Genomic DNA, 16,438 nt, shown 5'->3' on the forward strand with positions numbered 1-16,438 from the left:
AAGGGCCAAAAAGGGTTGGGGGTTGTGGAGACCTGGCTTGGCTACGGGGCTGAGGGGTTGCGAGGATTTTGATACTTGGTGTATGTAGGCCTGGATGGATTTTGGGTGTGGTGCATATGATGGTATTTATCATTGGGAGATGGTGGTAACTTGGTAGGTGAATGTAAAAATATAAACTTGCTTCTTTAATGGAGTACGTGAAAGAGGTGAAAGCAATATTAAAATGTAAACTTTTTCTTTTACTTTATATGTTTTACTAAGTACAATCAGCCAAGTGGATCGGTTTAACGTACTATAGATCTAAATCTGATTCAAAATTAATTCTTTCCAGCCTGAGCCAAAGTTATTTGGATTAATTTTGGAATCAAAAGGGTAACTTGCTTTCAATATGGATTTGTTTTGGATTATTAAATTCCTAACATGGACTTGAATTGAGTTGAATCAATCTTAGATACTTAGATTCCTACTTGAATGCGAGAAATTAATTTTTTTATTTATTATATACTTTTCATTCAATAATCTGAGTTATAAAATTTTAGCTGCACGAGATTATGAATCTAATATTATGTAAAATATATTTTTGATGATATATACAAATTATATACTCTTTTATTGTATACGTGTTCAAGATATAATTTGATAACAAATTTATATATTTATTATCACATGTGTGAGGATTATTATTGAAGCAATTTGACCTAAAAAACTTGATGGATCTACAAAATTGATATTTTACTGATTCTGATCCAACTTGACCCACTTATTCGAGGTATTTTCTGTTCAAATATCGGACAACCCCATCATATATAAATCTTATTTTGAGGCCGTGCTCTGAAATGGATGCTGTGGTTCTCGTGATATGTTCATGACTCCAAGACAAATGTTTCAGCTATTGGTCAACAGCCATTACGGAGAGGTTATCACCTTACACACAGGTTCTACCACACCTTCCATCCTTTTAAGATTTCGGTCAAGCCTGGAGCTGGCATTCCATTGGAACCTTAAAACCAAATAGAAGGACAGAAGTATAGTATAGCATACAATATCTTTACCAGCTCTCAGACATCGCAGCACCGAACGACAAAAGGCCAAGCGTACGACTTGCTGTAAGCAATTGACTCGCTATCATTCTGAAGCCATCAATTCTATCGAAGAGTAAGAAAATACCAATCACAACTGAGTTCCAATGTCCCTCATGACTCATGAGCTTATATGATTGTTTCTTGAACTCACTAGTAGGACAAAAAAGAGCACAACAATAACATCTCCATCTCACAGTATGTGGAGTCAACTTATTCTCCGGTCTCCACCCTCTAGCATTTGCATTGCGTCTGATGCCTTTATTGGAGTCTCAACCCCATTTTCCATGGCCCTCTTTTTTCCCTCCCTCTGACTCTGTGAAAAACAGTAAGAAAAAGGAACAAGAGGCATTGAAACTTCTTAATAAAAGCAATTAAGGCGCTCCAAATCCAAGCTAGGAGTCCTTGAAGAATGGAATGAACTGCAGAGCCCAATACACTGATGCCGAGAAAGCTGGTGGAGCGAGGCCTTCGAAGAGGGCATAATTAAAGGGTGTAGACTTTTGCTTTTTTTTTTGAGAGAGAGAGAGAATAATTAAAGGGTGGGGCTAAAGTTTCACACTTTAGTCTTTATGAGCAAGCCCTCAACATCAAAGTGGTAAATGAGTGGAGCTTTCGATGAGTTCCTATTAGCTTTCCACCAGCGTACTGGCCTTTTTAATTCCTCACTCCTTGCGCGTGACTGCCGCTCGGCATCTGCTCGTAATGGACGCGAGCGCGGGCGCGTGATCGGACTGCAAGGTGGCGGCAGCAAAATGTGGGGTTTTTGGGCCCATAACGTTGGGTCCGGCTTTGTCTGCTTGCTGAATTGGTCACTGTGTGTCACTGTGTCAGCGCTTTTGCGAGCATTGGATTCTTCCATGGCATTTGAAAGGCGCAAGTGAGAGGCCATCGCATGGGAGTTGCCCTCCAATCCATGGTCCCATGAAGTCAGCCACACTTGAGAAATTATCTAACCAGATAGATTGGCAATGAGTTAGCCTCCAATCTATGGCCCCCATGAAGTGAGCCTCATTTGAGCAGATCCATTGGTAATGAGTTGTGCAATGATAAATATTAGTATATGTCCAACATATGTACATTGTTGGGACATGCACCACATGTGAAAGGAAGCATGAATGGATGCTGAGAGTTATGAGCACAAATGGCTGGGATTTTCATTTAGTTCACATGTTTCTGATAAATATACTGTCTTTTTGGCTGATGCACCTCCCTTCTCTCTGTCTATTATAGAGGAGAGGTCAACAAGCCAATCAGGTGGTAATTATGTAAGATAGGAGCATATATAGAAGTGGGTGGAAGCGGGATATCAGAAAAGAAAGTGGGAGTGTGAGATAGGCTGTTTATCCAGGAAGTTTGCTATTAATAATAGATGGATAAATGTTGTCATGTAGGAAGTGTAGTAGAATTCTCTAGGAGACTCTTTTTTTGGTGCCTTTTAGATCCTAATTGGAATATCCAATGCCCAATGGTCATATGTGCTTGGCCAATGTAGATGGGAATAGGTGAGGACTGGGCTTGAATCATTGGATGGTCAAATGCAACATTACCAGGTATTGCACATCAAGATGCATGGCATGTGTAGCACATTGTTGCTTGTGCTATGTGATGTATATATTACAATCCTGCATCTCATGTCTTGATGCATGGTATTCTGTCGATACTCTCTTCTGATCCAAGTGGAATCAGTCATTGCTTGGGTCAAGTCTGTTATCATCAAACCAAGGCCATGTTTAATGCAGGGCATGTGGGGATTTGATAGGGAGTAGTGTGCCTGAAAATGCGGATGTGCTTCGACGCTATTATCTCCAATTTACCATAATAGTTGTCCACTTACCATAATGTGATAACTGTAGATAAGTTAGTAATTAAGATGGTACAAAATTTTCATACATGTTTAACTTAGTTCAAATGCGGTGCAAGCTCATTATACAATCTTGCACCAGATGCACCGAGTGATAATCTTGGCCACAGCAGGAAAGTTATGGATCACCCTTCTATTTTTTTTTTATGTCGGATATTGTGCTGCTGAAGCATTTCTCACCATGAATTCATGATTCAAGATTCAGTAGCCAGATTTGCTATTTGCTAACCTTCCAACAGCCCTAAGAAAGAAAGAAAAATTCGATTGAAACACCGATTGAATGGCCAATGTACAACAGTTACTTTTTTTTTTTTTTAAAATTAATGCCTGAAAGTCGAAAAAGCTGACTTCGTTAAAAGGCAGGCACACAAAAATGCCATGCATGCAGTTCACGAATACAGAAGAACAATCAATTTCTTAGCAAGTGTAGTGGGTGTATTCGTGTCAGTAGAAACAGACTGCACTTCCCTTTTGCGAGTTCAGATATAATTTTAATGCTCAAAAGTGACAACTGCACTTCCTCTGCATCTACTTCATAACAAGTTCGGCACTGCAAAATAACGCCTGCAGAAACCTCGATATTCTTAGAACTCCATCTAATTAGAACCTAAGTTTCATTTATACATCTTTAGCACGCATGGAAATAAACCACATGCATTACCAAGTATGAGATAAAATTGTAGTTATTTTGATTGCACTGTAAGTAGTCAAGAGATTGGCTTCCACAAGATGAACCCAGTGCTCTTCCAATTTATCAAAAACCAAATCAGAAAAAACTAGAGAGGCTTTTAGGAGTAATGGAGAAAGTAAGCCACTTCCCCAAGATTTAATTTATTGATTGAAAGGTTATTCACAGGGTGGACATTGGAACAGGAAGAGTTTAGTTACGAAAAGGGCTCGCTGATCACTAAACTATAGATTGCTATATGTGGCTTCCCGTGGCTTCGAAGAAACATCACCTTGTAACAGTGCAGTATATAATCACTCACAAGGTGATTGCCCGTCAAATTTATGAAATACAAGTAGATGCGTTGGCTAAGGATCCATCCATCAGGTCGCGAGTTCTAGTGATGACCTAAGATCCATGGTTTGCTGTTCCATTGTAGGTGTCTAAAGTCTTCAACATAATTCTTCCCAATTGGACTGCATCAATTTTCTAGATAACATCTCAAACACAAGCAAACACAAAGTTGGAAACTAACTTTGTTTAAAGGGGTGGCTGATTCAGTCAAGTTGCTCCTGACTGCAGATTTATATTGGTTAAAATGAGAACTATAAGTTTAACATATACCTTAAGGTTTGTGGAGATAAAACTAATTTTTAGAAGAAGTAACCTAATTTTTCTCAAAGAAAAAAGAAGAGCTAAACTAATTTATTAATTACGTTAACATAGAGATTGCCTGCGGCATACCGCAAACAGTATCACTATCCATGCTTGAAACTTACTCCAAACAGGCGTTTTACTATTTTAAGCACTGCAGGGGGGGATCTTAAAAAAAATTATCCGGAAACATTTTCAATTTTATCTGTCAGCAACGTTTAAGTAATTTAAGCCCAAAGAGGGGACCTGCAAATAATTTATTCTTCACATGAAACTTGACATACGAAGGAATATATTAATTTTTAATTATGGCAGGTATCTATGTATAATTTTCTCTTCATTCCGCTGGGAAATAATCCTATCTCGCTCCAGATCCCATTCGTGCTTCTCTCCTTCACCTCTCCTTCATCTTCTTCTTCTCGAATCCATGGCGACGCCACTCTCCACGTATCCTGATAGACTTTGTTGGTTTTGAATCTTTTTCTTACCGGTCTGTGTGAGCGTATGGGTGGAACAGCTGTGCCCGATCTACAGGGAGAGGGAGCCATGGGAGAAACGAATCGGGAACGAGTGTTGAACTAAAGAAAGAAAGGTGACGAGGAGAAGATGGAGATCGGGAATTGGCCATCGAGGTTTGGTCCCCAAGAGTTTGAGACATCTTGCAGCACCGGTCTACTATAATCTATTGTAAGGTACTGTAATCTCTTTCGAAAATCCAATATATGTTACCAATGCCCAATTTTGGATTTTTTGCGTCGATTTTTTATATTTCCCTTTAAAGTCCAAACCTTTCCTTTCTTTCGTGATAATTAATTTCTTACAAAAGATAAAACCCAAAACCCTTTCAATACTTGAACTTAGCTATTGTTTTATCTATTGCTTTTGGGATTGAAACCTATCGACTTGACTTTAGAATTCCACCGTTTTTGGTTCAAGGAAACATAATTCTACTGTATCTGGTGCAGTTGAGACTTGAGATTGGTACCCTAGAAATTACAAATAAAGAGTATTTAGTTGTAATGGTTTCCAGTTCTATTCAAAATATCCTTCTCGGATGAATCCTTTTGACTTTTAAATGCATGATGAACGGTAAATCTTTCCACATTTAAGTGAAGAAACACAATTTTAAGCCATAACACAAGCAAAAGCTTTGTACTTGGTGAAGTAGTTATAAACTTAATATTGCTTTGACAATGACTATCTTTCATTAACTATGTATTTATTTAGTATAACTATGTCTTATCATTTTGGAAACTAATTTTGGTGACCACTAATTAGGAATCTAAGCAGATGAAACTAGCAGTTTACCATAAGGCTTACATTGGGATTGCCGAATTATGGCCTCAAGCTGGGATTTTTGAGTTTTGCCGAAGGCTTGTTAGAGTGGCTTTAGTGAGAACATGTATTTGACCCATGGAAGAGCTGGTTAATAATTTATGCTTTGAGGGGCTTCTATTGGTTGGTTTTAGCTGTATGTTATCATTCTTTAAGAGGTTAGCTCAGACTTTTGGAAAGGATCCAGAGGCAGCCTAAAGAATTTGAAGGAGGCCATTGTTTGTTACTGCTGTCTGGACTGAGGTATTACATGCCGGTGGTGTATTGATGTGGCATTGGAACAATGTATATTATGCCATTGGGCACCATGCCATTTCTTGGCATGTATTAGCATAGAGGTGTGCCATGCAATGGCATGAAAGGTACTATGCCTTGTTGATTGTGCTGAGCAGCACTCTAGCTAAAACTTTTGAAATTTAAATATGATATTGCTTTGCTCTGAGGATCTACCAACTCTGATAGGAGTCCTCGACATGTAGAGAAGTTTCGGAAGAAGAATTTCAGAATTTTTTATGCCCAGTCACAGGATCAGAATGTTATTGGGAAATGTAGCAGACAAAAATTTGGGTTTTATGCCAGAACATGGCGTGGAGATAGGTTTCTCTAAGAGGATGAAAGAATAAATGGCATATACATAATTTTATTAGTACATGTAGTTGAGTTTATGATGTCTTGTTTGTTTTTGATTTGCAATAAGAGCTAAGTTTTAGGATGCTTTTGGTCTTAAAATCCACAATGGGGATCTGCAGGTGGAAAATGTTTTCTCAACCTTTTGATTTCGATGTTCATGAATTTGATCAAGAGCTACATAGAATAATAGTGGTGGATAAGAACACTATATTACTGAAGGAATCAATTGCGAGAAGGAAATGTTTACTTTGCAAAGGAAGAATATGATGTAGAATTATGGGCATACTTTTTATCTGATTGTATCTTTATTTCTTTCGTTCTAGTTTCTCGAACCTGTTAGAATTTGAACTTGATATGAAAGATAAGTAATCAAGAGTACAGAACGTGAGCTTGTGAAATGAGGATTTCAGTATTTCTGTTATCTAAAGATAACTCAAATTCTCAAGGTACAAATTTAATCTAAATATTACATTTCATAGCACCAGTGCTGTGCACATTTTCATGCTTCGTATTGTATATCTTTTATGCATTCGGTCTTAGCAGATTTCCTTTCTTCTTGGTTTCTGTCCGATGCTTGTCTGAGTTTGCTTTAATATCCAATTTGCTGTTTTTATGACATCTCTTGGTTTTTAAGAAGAATTAACTAATTTTATGTACTGAGGTAGGAAATTGGTGCTTCTTGGAGTTACTAGGGTCAGCCATGGATTATAGGTCGATGATCCTGTTTTATTAAGATACAAGGCATTTAATCCTTTCTCAGCTTGATGTGTCAAGGGCTAAATGAAGCATTCCAAGTCATATGATTCAGCGGATCTTTATGACATCTAATCCTGTTTTAGGGCTCTAGGAGCCTTCTTTCTCATGTAAGTCCTTTCTGCAAGTCAGAAAACAAGGAACGTTGAAAATGTTGACTTGCTTGTAACCCGAGTGAGCTTCCTCTCCGAATGCACCTATTGTTTATCTCCAAGGAGTTAAGCAAATGGCAAAGCCGATTGCCAGGCAGACATGTAGATTTTCTTGGGCAACATGGACAGAAAGTTAGCAGTCAAGACTCTAAATATCCTCATATGGATTTCTTTTCCCCCTTCTTTTCCCTTGAATTCATCTACCTATAAAGTTGATTTAGGAAAAGGGAGATTCTTTTAGCTGCTTTAATGGCTTTCGGCATAGAGATTCATGCTTGATTGCTTTCATTCATGTAACATTCTAAACAGAAACTTTGAAGGACTTGCTATTTTACATAGAATGGAAGCCTGATGATACTAGAACATGAGAAGAAATCTACAGTGAACTCCGGAATTGTACTAGTAGGGAAATTGTTTTACTTTTTCTTCAGAACTTTGAGTTTGCATTGCAAAGAATTTGCCACTATCTGATAGTGAATCATGCACTGGATTTTAGTATCATACCAGGTGTTGAATTGGGACAATCAACATTAGTGAAATCTTTGAATTGGGACAATCAACATTATCAATGTCCTTTTTTGAACAGGTTTCATGTCCATAGTTGATCTGGGGTCAATTAATCCTGATTTTTCCAATTTGGCAAAGAGGATTTCTTCCATTTTTTATCTGATAAGTCTAAATTCTGTATGGTCTAATTATGGAGAACTTGAGTTTCAATGTTTCATACAGGAAATGGAAAAAAAAAAAAAAAAAAAAAAAGAAAAAATCAACCACACCCTGTTGATTTGGTTACCATGTGAATGTCGTGGGTTGCAGTTGGGCTAGGCCCAATTCCATATCTGGACACTGACTTGGCCCAACATAGAGCAAGAGCTAAGGCCATTTCGGTCCTTCTAATAGAAGAAACCGTTGGGACCTCCATTTAAGAGAATATCTCGCTAGGGTTTTCCACTCATCCGCCGCATCTCCTCTCTGTTCTCTTTCTTCTCCACATTTTCGTTTTTCCGGCTTCTTCTTCTATTTTCGATTTCAATGCTTTGATTTGGGTTTTGTAAGGGGGCTTGTAGCCACAGGGGAGAGCTGTGTAAAAGCGGTAGCTCTGAAATACCCGCAGGTTCTCTGCGGGGTGCCCATCGGCAACTTCTTCGAGCCCTAAAGAAACAATAACAGGAATGGTCTCATAGTACGGGCTTGTGCTCTCTGTGGGGATTCCCCCCATATACTCTCTCACAACCCCGCCTCCAAAGACCATCACATCTCTCGAACAATTTCATGGGCACTTCTTTTATTCACCCTCCCTCTTTTACACCCTTTAGGCTGCCAATTGGGGATGCCTTCCTTATTTTTGTTGTTTTTGCAATTAGTTTTAAGTAACGCTGAGTTTTTATTTGGCTTTCATTCTTTTTTTTTTTTTTGGGTTAGGGGAATGTGTGGGTTATGTTTGATATTATATTATGTCTACTGTAAATATGTGTCGCTTTGTAAGCATTTTTCTAACTATTTGGTTTCTTCTATCCTATCTCTGCGGCCTTCTTGGTTTTCCGCTAAGTTGGTTTCTCAAGATTTAAAAATGAGATTACTTTTTCTGGCTGAGTAATGACTCTGAACTTTAGAATTGTCCAATATATTTTGTGATGTAACTTATTGAAATTTGGAACAATTGATAAAAAGGTTAGCAAGGAATGAGAAACGACTAGGTTATTGATCCAGCCTAACAGATTCTCCTGGAGGTCATCTTTTTTTCGTCACTAGATTTGGATATCTCTTTCATATTTTCATATTGGCATGTGTTCTGTTTTTGTCAATTAAAGATCTCATTTTTGAGAACGTATCCAATTATTTCTGAGACTGATTGAGGTAGGTGGGAGAAGATTTATGTTTGTTCTTTTTTTTTTTTTTTAAAAAGTTTAACTGGATTACATATAATTATTATTATTACATAAATATCGACACTATGAAAGCGATGATGTTTAGACATCAGTGAGTTCTGTTTCAATCAGAGCGTATGCAGTATTTATGATTGAGATAGGTTAAGATGCATACAAGGGCGTAAAACATGCAGTAATCATATGAGAAACTACTAGCAAACCACAAAGAAATTACTCGGCATAAAGCTGTTTGCTTGACATCAACTTGACAAGCATATCAAAACATATTGGTTTATATTGACAGAGATAATAAGAGCCAAGTTACCAATTATTTTGTTTTGTGGGTTCCTGACACTGCTACAAACCGAATCAGCTAAGCTCAAAATCTTGAACGTCAGCACCAGATTGGATTCATTGCAAATGGAGCAAGCACTACCCACAAAGAAAAGTTATTTTACATGTGAAAAGTATTACCCCATGATGGTGTTACATGATCTTGTAGTTACAAGCAACCAGCATGTTCTTGTTGTCACACTTCAACAATAACAAGATTTCTGTGCTAATGCTAATTGAGTGTAATGCTAATGCCAAATGGATATGGTTGAAAGTTTTGGACTAGTCCCTCTAGATCTCAAAAAAGAAGAACCATAGCAGTTGACATCCTATTGCAAATTGGCCCTTCCTTAGACCTCTTCACCTTGGATGAGATATGTTTTTTTATTAGGAAAAACAGGAGGGTTTCTACCCTCACCTACTATCTTATTCCCATCTTCTTTACTTAGGGTGGAGCCTAGGTAGGCCTCGAGATGGAGTGGGCTTAGCACTTATGGTACAGTGTTGCTGGATTAATTAGTGCTGAAATGAGCAAACCAAAGTATGCTATACGGTATCAAATTGAACAGTACGGGATATACCATGCTACTTTGATATTGGTATAGGCAGTACGGAAGATATACCGATATTTGGTACATATCGAACTGATTCTGTACCGGATGTACTAACATGATAATAGGGGTATCGATATGAGATTTGGATCCGAGACAATATATCTTGAAGCGAACCATATTACATGATCAAATTTATCTTGTAAAATTGGAATCTCTCTCTCTTGCTGATGGGATGAGAGGCAGTACCATCTAGGTCAAAATTTACCGGTAAGCTTATGTGGCCTTGTCGACTGGGAGCACAAGGGGCAGATTTTGGGAGGAAACTAGAAATGGGACGCAGGGAATCAAGTTCTGATCCAATTCCTTTTTCTTTTAAAAAAGAATCAAGTGCGACCAAGTTGGAGTAAATTTGCATGTAATTACTAGCGGACAAGACTAATTAATGCAACCATGAGGCTGCGCCTAGTTTTGGTCTCGTCTGACTAATATGCATCTAGACTGGGTCAACTTTAGGCTGGACGAACCTCAAAGCAAATTCAAATAGGTCAAGTTAGGTCTCCCTGATCCTTTCACATATTCCTAATTATATCATCACTATCGACGGGTCCCCTAACTGACCAGTATAAGAAAAATGAAAACTGATCCAGTTATTCCTCTCCCAGAGTTTTTGTTGTCCCCATTGGGCCACAAAGCAAAGCTGAATTCTACTTGAATCAATCCGGGACTCCTAGTCAACCTGATAACATTATCAAACTGAAAGTACTTTTTTTTTTTTTTTGATATATGCGGATAATTATAATTATTTTAATATAAATATAATTAAAAAAATTAAAATACAAAATATCCTGCAGGGCAATCGGAATTTGGACTTTGATTCCACCATAGGCAAGGTCAAAAAACCCAGAAATCTCATTGAAACATGTTACAGTTCATTGGCCAATAATTCGTCGACACATCAGCATTGCGGCCTTGGGATAGCAGACCAACTTGTAAATCCCAATAAACGTAGATTTAAATCGGCACAATATAATATGTAATAAAATAAAAATTGGAGCACGTGATGGAGACAAGCCACGTGGGCCCCACGCCAGCAGGCGACAAGATCGACCGTCCTCATCCTCCGCCGGACTCCTCTCCTCTCCGCCGCTCGTTGTTAAATCCGTCTCGATCCCCTCTTTCCGTTCCGCCGAAGAACGGGACCCGGAGCCAAAGAGAGCAAAAAAATGGCTCTTTTATTCTTTCCAGTTTCCTCTTCGAATTAGGGTTTCTATTTCTCGCCGCCTTCTCGAATTCGCTTGGTGCAGGTCGGGAACCGTTTCGGATCCGTCCGATTCGATCACGATGTGATGTGGTGTGTTCGTTCTGGTGGTCCCGGTTCCCCACTTGCATCAACTGAATTCGAGAACCTCTGGCGAAAGCAAGCTTCTCTCCGTTGCCCTCGTCACGAGATCAAATCACCAGAGGTTGGACGGTCCCTTTTTTTTTTTTCCCCCGGTTTTTTGGTTAAATATTGCCGTCTGTTTCATGAGCAATCGTTAACTTTTTTCTGTGAATTTTAATTTTATTTTTAACTTTTGATGGCGATATGCAATAATTTTCTTTAATTTTTATATGATTTTAGTGGTAAGTATAGTACTTTCGTTATAAATGTGAGCACTACTTGCATCTAGTTGTAGTTAGTTCTTGATGGTACGTTATGGTTATGATCTTGTGCTTTTGGTGGCTGGTCATCTTCTTAGCACTATTTTCTGTTTCATGATTATGTGGGTTTGATATAGTGTTCTGCTATTTGGATTTATTAGTTGATTGCTTTCTAAAGGTAGACAGAGGTTTGAATGGAGTATTGATGGAGAAACAGTTGATTTGTAGGCTGATGCAAAGATTGTTATTGGCATTTCCAAATTTATGAATTCTACTTTACTGAGTGATTCACTTATTTATAACAGAAAAAGAAGAAAAAAGATTTGAGTTGTGAAAAAAACAAAGGATACGAATTCCAAAGTTTGAATTTGGATTGAAATGGATGCTACTTATCTGTGAATAGCTCTTTCTGAGTTATAATTTGCTTAAGTTTACCATATTGTTCTACATGCCCTAAAAATCTGGCCTTTTAATATGTTGTGTGCTGAAAGTTTACCTGATCAGGGCAGTCGTTGCTCGAATTATGTGAATATTGGATTGCTTGCTTCAGGAATCGGTTCTATGACATTTATATCTTGGTACTTGGATATGATTTCCATAGTATGCTGACTCACAAACTGTACCAGTTAATCTTGAGATTTTGTCATGTTGAATTCCTAATACCAAAAGTTCTCCAAACACAAGACATTTGACCTGGATAATAGGTGGAAAAGAAAAACTGTGTTGCCTTCTAATGAACTTCCCTAAATGAAAATAATACAATTTCTGAATGAATCTTGTTTACTTGAATATGTATCTGCTGGTTTAGTAAAGATCTTAGGCATATTTTATCTTTCATCCTTCATGTATGGGGTGCGAAATGGACTTTTATCGCTTTCATTAATTTTTCAATGGCAGTTGCCTTTTGATTTTGCTTTAAAGTCACTTTTCATTCTTCCCAGATCTTATGGTCAAGTTTGCCTGTGGTTGGCAGATCAAGATCACTATTTAAGAAAAGATTGTTTGCAGGGATTGTGTGCATCTATGATTTCGCAAAACCTATATGTATTTGGAAATTTCAACTTGATTAAATATATTGCATATGTCTACCATGGGCTCTATCAGCTTCATTATGATCACAATTTCAGTGAGTGAAAAATTAGATTGCTCTTTCTTTTTTGATACAAACGGGCGGTCACACCATTCTAGTGCAAGAGCAGCCCAAAGAGTCAAAATATAAAATATCTTTCAGGATCCGAGGGCAGGCGTCATTTTGACGCCATGTCCAGTTCCGGATGGTAATTTGGTCCGACCCATCGGATATCCGATTTGATCCGATCCGAATGGGGCGGGTTTTACCTGACCCGATTAAAATTCGGGGTGAGCATGGGTTTTAGAAAAAACATCCGAAGCGGGTATGGATAATAGTATACCTCATCCCGAATCCGATCCCCAACACAAAATCCTAGCCATCTAAGCTTCCCATATTTAGCCGCTCTGCCTCCCCTAAGTTTCCATATTCGGCCACTCCAAGCCTCCCACCCGATTGAGACTCTTGAGGATGGAAAAAGTAGAAGAAAAATTGGGAGAAAACGAAGAGAAAATCACAGAAAACAAAGAAAAAGTGAAAAAAAATTGAGAGGTAAGTTTTTTTCCTAAATAGATTGTCTTTTTTTTTTTTTTTGCTTCTTTTTCTTTTCTTTTCATTATCTTTTTTAGAGATCTGTGGGGAAGGAGAGTACTTGAGAGAGATTAGAAGGGTTTTTGAGGTTCCGATTGGGTTTTTTTCCTCAAATATATGGGATTTTGTCCGAGTTGTGGCGGTGTGAGTTGGTTCCTTGAGGTTTTGAGAGCTTAATCTTTGTAGAAGCATGATATTTTGTAAGGTTGGGGATTTTTGATTGAAAAAATTCTTCTTTAGTTACAAAATTTTTAATTTATAGGGCTCTGTTCCATTGCACAATTTTTTTAAAAAAAATTATATAGGGATTTTGGGTATATCCTATCCGATCCAACCCGATCTGATCCGATCGGTTTTTGGAGCTCAACCCGACTAGACTCGACCCGAGATGGATACGGGGCGGGTACGGGTATGTGTTTTTTTGCTGGCGGGACGGATACGGGTATCGATCAACCGATCCATATCCGATCCGTTGCCACTTCTATGTCCAGTCTCTAGTATGCTTGGTAACAAAGGAAGCCACCTAGTCCAATTGCTCTCTTGAACTTGCTGTCCTGTCTGTAATTTTAGTAGCAAATAGCTTCTACTTCTATATCACTGTCATATAATTCTACCTTCATTCTGAACTTTTATAGTTGCTTATGCTTTGTTTCTTTTCCTTACGATTGCTCACTGCCTTTATTGTGCTTATCCTTTGTGTTATCTCATTTAACATTCAGTCTTCACTTATTATACTCTAGTATTCTGCTGTTAACTCTGCTTGGCTGCCTTTGACATGACATTTTGACACAAAAATTACTTAATGATCCAAAAAATGTGGGTGGGGGGGATGGCTGGTAAGCGTTTGACAATGGAACACTTGATTCCTTTTTTATGAGAAAAAAATTAAGCACATAAATTAACTAAACAACTGAATTATAAAATCAAATAAGACTAATTCGGAAAAAATATAGAAGAATGGGAGTACAAGGCATGTGCCATGAGTTAGAACAACTTGCAAAAACTTGTAGATATTTTTAATCAATCTGCCAATAGATTGTAAAGTAACAAGTTGCAGTATAGAAGATCTTGCTGATTATATGCTTCAGTTGCAAGAATTTGCAACCAGTAACAGTTCTTATATGTTCATAACTTTAAAGAAATCAAGATTTGGGCAGAATAATTTACATCATCAAATACTCATTTGTGCATGAAGTGGAGGAAGCAAAACACAGAAGACCCTCAACCATAATTTTCCATAACTATGAATATCAGTAGGAAGGTACCAAAATTCTAATCATATAATCCAAAACTTTCTATCTTGCAACCAACATGAGAATTTTAGAAGATCAAGCCAACTCCACCAAAATCCAATGGCAATGGCCTTTTGCTGGTTTATGCTTCTTTCCAGCTGTCTTTGAGATCCGGTTGGAATGTGAGTGTGACCTGTTTTCTGGTATTTCCTTTTGTCGGGTATATAAAATGTTTATTCTTCACATAAGTCATCTACCATCTAAAATCTGATTTCTTATTTAGTTGGCATGCAATGTTGTTAATGATATCTTTTGCAAGTTGATTTAATCTGAATGCTATGAAGATAGGCAGTGGCAGATTGATGGTAAAGAAACTCTGTAAAGCAGCTCGGCAGGACATATTTTCTCGTCCATGACTCTGCTTTCTAAGGAGGATTCCGTTTAAAGTTTCAGTTCATCCACCAAGTGTGAATTTAGGCTGTTCGATCTCTCTGTTAAAGGTTGTGGCATTCTATCTGATACTGGGACCTTGAAGGATTCACAATCTTAAACTGTCAATGAACCCGGGACTATGATGACCTTTCTGACCTTTTACCTTGTAAGAAAAGCTGTCCTTCAGAATCAGCAAAGCAAAACTTATATGGGCACCAATATTCAATGACAACATTAACTCAGCAAGTGTGTGGTTATAGAGGAGGAACCGTGTGTGGATTCCCATCCCTCAGCGAGTAGGTAGTTCACACTGGAGCCTTGGCAATGGACACCGCATAGCTGTCTTAGAGGACCACAATCAAATTAATGTCATCACAGTAGGAGGCCGGCAGAACATTGCAGAGAAACCTATCTGACTCCAGGGGTGGCAGGGCTATCATTCAAGACAGATGACCCCAATATGACCTTCAGCTATCGTTGTCATCCAAGCCTGAGCCTAAATAGGGTGCTCGTCCGGTGACTACTGATCGAGATTCCATTACAGGGAAGTGAAGTTGAATTCCTACTGTAGTAACTGAAGCTTTAAATATATTGAGCAAGAGACTTCCAGCTGTTCGAAGGGAAAGCTCCGTAATTTACTGCTGGGCCTCGCGAATATGGGGAACTCATGAATGCACTGCTGCTATAAAAGTATCCTGGGTTCCCTAAGTTGAAGTTTGTATCATGATGTGTACCTGTGGTCACACATGTTGGTCTCGCAACATGTGTGAAGGACTCCAAATAGGATATAGTTGAGGCAAAGATATGTCACAGGCGGCCATGATCATAGCGATGTGTGGCTGGATGCAGATTTAAAGAGACGTAGGAAGATGAAGGCTTGATGCAACAAGGCCTAGTAGGCTGTTATCAGGGAAGAAATGTACCAGCTACTAGGATGGTCAGATAAACTACTGACTTTTCCATGTTTAGCTATTAAACCTCCAGGACTGATGCAGTGTAGGGTGGGCCTTCTGAAATGTCTGGACACATGGACAGGCCTTGTGTATGAATGTTTGCACTTGATATTTGGACAGTGATATCCAGAGGGTTTATAAATGCACATCGTTTTTATTAGATGCGTATGTATTAATTACCTTGGACAGGTTTTTTTGGGTAAAAATTACCTTGGACAGTTTGCAGCACAAATGGATGATGGAATATCACATAACATGGAGCTCCTGTGTCAGCTTCACTTGCTTAGGTTGAGCACAGAACAACCTGAGTGTCACTGCTTACTAGCCTAGGTATAATTGGAAGCACTTGATGCTTTCATTTTGGATGGTTGTTCTGCTCAGGGTTATTGTTGGGGAATATCCACCGACCGACCGATCGATGGCCGGAGGGACCGACCGACCGACCGATGGCCGGAAGGACCGACCGACCGACCGACAGCCGGAGGGACCGACCGACCGACCAACAGCCGGAGGGACCGACTGGCAGACGCCATCACTGGCCAATTGACGGCCCATCACCGACTGGGGGTGTGTCGGGCGTATCCCTCCCGACCGACTGACGGTCCGACCGACCGACGGCCGGACCGACCGA

At 38.8% G+C, this 16,438-nt stretch overlaps 1 long non-coding RNA gene across 1 annotated transcript; it reads left to right on the forward strand.

Annotated features, from left to right (window-relative positions):
- The first annotated feature begins 4,603 nt into the window (after positions 1 to 4,603).
- On the forward strand, positions 4,604 to 15,967 carry LOC105056342 (uncharacterized). Its single transcript, XR_002165939.2, has 2 exons — positions 4,604 to 4,956; positions 14,771 to 15,967. It is a non-coding gene; the product is annotated as an uncharacterized lncRNA (long non-coding RNA).
- The last annotated feature ends 471 nt before the right edge of the window (positions 15,968 to 16,438 follow it).

The sequence above is a fragment of the Elaeis guineensis genome, chromosome 13, assembly GCF_000442705.2.
Source record: "Elaeis guineensis isolate ETL-2024a chromosome 13, EG11, whole genome shotgun sequence".
Classification (NCBI taxonomy): Eukaryota; Viridiplantae; Streptophyta; class Magnoliopsida; order Arecales; family Arecaceae; genus Elaeis; species Elaeis guineensis.